The following is a 3,820-nucleotide window of genomic DNA, read 5'->3' as shown; positions in this document are numbered from 1 at the left end:
ATGTACTGCACTATTGTTTACAGCTCTACCCAAAGGGAGTTTATGTTTGTTGTAAATAAGGGGGTGTTTATTCTTTTGCACAATGCTGTGAATGAATTTGAATAGCAAAGAGTATACGCAGTGAACAAGTGAAACATACATATTCAGTGTCTTGTACTCAGATACCTCACTAAATGCTGTGATGTCTAACTTTACTGTAGTATATGGATATGTATAGAGTGTATCATGTGTGTGTATGTGGATCATGAGTATATATGTATAGAGTGTATCTTTTGTGTGTATGTGTATCATGAGTATATATGTATAGAGTGTATCTTGTGTGTGTATGTGTATCATGAGTATATATGTATAGAGTGTATCTTGTGTGTGTATGTGTATCATGAGTATATATGTATAGAGTGTATCATGTGTGTGTATGTGTATCATGAGTATATATGTATAGAGTGTATCTTGTGTGTGTATGTGTATCATGAGTATATATGTATAGAGTGTATTATGCGTGTGTATATGTATAGAGTGTATTATGTGTGTGTATATGTATAGAGTGTATTATGTGTGTGTATATGTATAGAGTGTATTATATGTGTGTATATGTATAGAGTGTATTATGTGTGTATATATGTATAGAGTGTATTATGTGTGTGTATATGTATAGAGTGTATTATATGTGTGTATATGTATAGAGTGTATCATGTGTGTGTATATGTATAGAGTGTATTATATGTGTGTATATGTATAGAGTGTATTATGTGTGTATATATGTATAGAGTGTATTATGTGTGTGTATATGTATAGAGTGTATTATGTGTGTGTATATGTACAGAGTGTATTATGTGTGTGTATATGTATAGAGTGTATTATGTGTGTATATATGTATAGAGTGTATTATATGTGTGTATATGTATAGAGTGTATTATGTGTGTATATATGTATAGAGTGTATTATGTGTGTGTATATGTATAGAGTGTATTATGTGTGTATATATGTATAGAGTGTATTATGTGTGTGTATATGTATAGAGTGTATTATATGTGTGTATATGTATAGAGTGTATTATGTGTGTATATATGTATAGAGTGTATTATGTGTGTATATATGTATAGAGTGTATTATGTGTGTATATATGTATAGAGTGTATTATGTGTGTGTATATGTATAGAGTGTTTTATGTGTGTATATATGTATAGAGTGTATTATGTGTGTATATATGTATAGAGTGTATTATGTGTGTGTTTATGTATAGAGTGTATTATGTGTGTATATATGTATAGAGTGTATTATGTGTGTGTATATGTATAGAGTGTATTATGTGTGTGTATATGTATAGAGTGTATTATGTGTGTGTATATGTATAGAATGTATTATGTGTGTATATATGTATAGAGTGTATTATGTGTGTATATATGTATAGAGTGTATTATGTGTGTATATATGTATAGAGTGTATTATGTGTGTATATATGTATAGAGTGTATTATGTGTGTATATATGTATAGAGTGTATTATGTGTGTATATATGTATAGAGTGTATTATGTGTGTATATATGTATAGAGTGTATTATGTGTGTATATATGTATAGAGAGTATTATGTGTGTGTATAGATAGAGTGTATCATGTGTATGTATATATATAGAGAGAGAGAAAGAGTGTATCGTGTGTATATGTATAGAGTGTATTATGTGTGTATATATGTATAGAGTGTATTATGTGTGTGTATATGTATAGAGTGTTTTATGTGTGTATATATGTATAGAGTGTATTATGTGTGTATATATGTATAGAGTGTATTATGTGTGTGTATATGTATAGAGTGTTTTATGTGTGTATATATGTATAGAGTGTATTATGTGTGTATATATGTATAGAGTGTATTATGTGTGTATATATGTATAGAGTGTATTATGTGTGTATATGTATAGAGTGTATTATGTGTGTGTATATGTAGAGTGTATCGTGTGTATATGTATAGAGTGTATTATGTGTGTATATATGTATAGAGTGTATTATGTGTGTGTATATGTATAGAGTGTTTTATGTGTGTATATATGTATAGAGTGTATTATGTGTGTGTATATGTATAGAGTGTATTATGTGTGTATATATGTATAGAGTGTTTTATGTGTGTATATATGTATAGAGTGTATTATGTGTGTGTATATGTATAGAGTGTATCGTGTGTATATGTATAGAGTGTATTATGTGTGTATATATGTATAGAGTGTATTATGTGTGTGTATATGTATAGAGTGTATTATGTGTGTATATATGTATAGAGTGTATTATGTGTGTATATATGTATAGAGAGTATTATGTGTGTGTATAGATAGAGTGTATCATGTGTATGTATATATATAGAGAGAGAGAAAGAGTGTATCGTGTGTATATGTATAGAGTGTATTATGTGTGTATATATGTATAGAGTGTATTATGTGTGTGTATATGTATAGAGTGTTTTATGTGTGTATATATGTATAGAGTGTATTATGTGTGTATATATGTATAGAGTGTATTATGTGTGTATATATGTATAGAGAGTATTATGTGTGTGTGTATATGTATAGAGTGTATTATGTGTGTGTATATGTATAGAGTGTATTATGTGTGTGTATATGTATAGAGTGTATTATGTGTGTATATGTATAGAGTGTATTATGTGTGTGTATATGTATAGAGTGTATTATGTGTGTATATATGTATAGAGTGTATTATGTGTGTGTGTATATGTATAGAGTGTATTATGTGTGTGTATATGTATAGAGTGTATTATGTGTGTGTATATGTATAGAGTGTATTATGTGTGTATATATGTATAGAGTGTATTATGTGTGTGTATATGTATAGAGTGTATTATGTGTGTGTATATGTACAGAGTGTATTATGTGTGTGTATATGTATAGAGTGTATTATGTGTGTATATATGTATAGAGTGTATTATGTGTGTATATATGTATAGAGTGTATTATGTGTGTATATATGTATAGAGTGTATTATGTGTGTGTATATGTATAGAGTGTATTATGTGTGTATATATGTATAGAGTGTATTATGTGTGTATATATGTATAGAGTGTATTATGTGTGTATATATGTATAGAGAGTATTGTGTGTGTATAGATAGAGTGTATCATGTGTATGTATATATAGAGAGAGAGAGAGAAAGAGTGTATCGTGTGTATATGTATAGAGTGTATCATGTGTATGTGTATCATGAGTATATATGTATAGAGTGTATTATGTGTGTGTATATATAGTGTGTATCATGAGTATATGTATATATATAGAGAGTGTGTATCATGAGTATATGTATATATAGAGAGAGAGTGTGTATCGTGTGTATATGTATAGAGAGTATTATGTGTGTGTATATGTAGAGTGTATAATGAGTATATACATATATATGTATACATACAGAGAGAGAGAGAGAGAGAGAGAGAGTATTGTGTGTATATGTAGTGTATTATGTGTGTGTATATGTACAGTGTATCATGAGTATATATATATATATATATATATATATATATATATATATATATATATATATATATAGAGAGAGAGAGAGAGAGAGAGAGAGAGAGAGAGAGAGAGAGAGAGAGAGAGAGAGAGAGAGAGAGAGAGAGTATGTATAGACAGTATTGTGTCTTATTTGAGGCTGTGAAATAAAATGTTTTATTTAGCGTATTTCTTAAAAATCCTAGGACTTTTATTTTGACATGGCATGAATGCTCATATTTGCTTAGGGTTAACTCATTAAAACTGCAATGTTTTATGTCATTGAACATAGGTAATTTTAGATGCGTTTAAATTCGACTTATTATGACAAT

This window comes from Danio aesculapii, chromosome 13 (assembly GCF_903798145.1).
Source record: "Danio aesculapii chromosome 13, fDanAes4.1, whole genome shotgun sequence".
NCBI classification, from domain to species: domain Eukaryota; kingdom Metazoa; phylum Chordata; class Actinopteri; order Cypriniformes; family Danionidae; genus Danio; species Danio aesculapii.
Note: the sequence above shows the minus strand (reverse complement) of the source record.